The following is a 1817-nucleotide window of genomic DNA, read 5'->3' as shown; positions in this document are numbered from 1 at the left end:
CCATGACCCGCCCATCTTGGGTGGCCCCACAGGCATGGCTTAGCTTCATTGAGTTAGACAAGGCTGTGGTCCTTTGCTAAAAGTGTTCTGCACCTCCAAACCAGCTTTACAAGAAATGTTAATGGAACTCAACTAAGAGGTTAAAAAAAAGAAAAACTACATAAAAGGAAATATGAAAATCACAGAAGGAAAAGAAAAAGCTCATCAATAACAACAAACTATAATAAATGTAGGAAATCATCCATACCCAAAGATAGCAGGAAGGTTAAAAATTAAAGTAGTAAAATCATCTATATGCACAATAAACAGTTATAGGGTTCAGTTCAGTTCAGTCCCTCAGTCGTATCCAACTCTTTGTGACCCCATGAATTGCAGCACACCAGGCCTCCCTGTCCATCACCAACTCCCTGAGTTCACCCAAACTCATGTCCATCGAGTCGGTGATGCCATCCAGCCATCTCATCCTCTGTTGTCCCCTTCTCCTCCTGCCTCCAATCCCTCCCAGCATCAGGGTCTTTTCCAATGAGTCAACTCTTTGCATGAGGTGGCCAAAGTATTCGAGTTTCAGCCTCAGCATCAGTCCTTCCAAAGAAAACCCAGGACAGAGCTCATTTACAATGGACTGCTTGGATGTCCTTGCAGTCCAAGGGACTCTCAAGAGTCTTCTCCAACACCATAGTTCAAAAGCATCAATTCTTCTGCACTCAGCTTTCTTCACAGTCCAACTCTCACATCCATACATGACCACTGGAAAAACCATAGACTTGACTACACGGAGCTTTGTTGGCAAAGTAACGTCTCTGCTTTTGAATATGCTATCTAGGTTGGTCATAACTTTCCTTCCAAGGAGTAAACATATTTTAATTTCATGGCTGCAGTCACCATCTGCAGTGATTTTGGAGCCCAGAAAAATAAAGTCTGACACTATTTCCACTGTTTCCCCATCTATTTGCCATGAAGTAATGGGATCAGATGCTATGATCTTCTTTTTCTGAATGTTGAGCTTTAAGCCAACTTTTTCACTCTCCACTTTCACTTTCATCAAGAGGCTCTTTAGTTCTTCTTCACTTTCTTTCATAAGGGTGGTAAAGATAATACCTTTATTGAGATTTTTAAAGTACATACATTCTTCCTAACTCATACTTACTCCTCTCTTTACTTCTGAATCTCAGGTTCTGGAATTTTTAAACCTCTTTTTGTGATGCTTATCCGGAGAAGGCAGTGGCACCCCACTCCAGTACTCTTGCCTGGAAAATCCCATGGACAGAGGAGCCTGGTAGGCTGCAGTCCATGGGGTCGCTAAGAGTCAGACGTGACTGAGCGACTTCACTTTCACTTTCATGCATTGGAGAAGGAAATAGCAACCCACTCCAGTGTTCTTGCCTGGAGAATCCCAGGGACGGGGGAGCCTGGTGGGCTGCTGTCTATGGGGTCTCACAGAGTTGGACACGACTGAAGCGACTTAGCAGCAGCAGCAGTAGTGATGCTTATCAGTTAGTGTGAAAACCAGTATGTTTGCATACCACTGCTTTGAACTATATGTATGTTTAATAGAAGCCAAAATTACTTTAACCATTTTGTACTTTTCTTTCCTACATTTATCTGATTAAAAGTATTGGTATCTTCTACTGTAAGTACTTTATGCAAGTTAATGAAAAAGTCCAGGTCAGTCTGATCACAAAGATTTTTTCATAATACCATTACTATCAAACAACTTTCATAATCCATTAAAATAATTGAACCTCATCTCACTATTGTCATTTATAAAAGAAAACCAAAGTCAGAGAGGTTAAGTGACTTGATTAGGGACAGCCAAC

This window comes from Bos mutus, chromosome X, assembly GCF_027580195.1.
Source record: "Bos mutus isolate GX-2022 chromosome X, NWIPB_WYAK_1.1, whole genome shotgun sequence".
In the NCBI taxonomy this organism is placed as follows: Eukaryota; Metazoa; Chordata; class Mammalia; order Artiodactyla; family Bovidae; genus Bos; species Bos mutus.
This window is presented reverse-complemented; position numbering follows the sequence as displayed.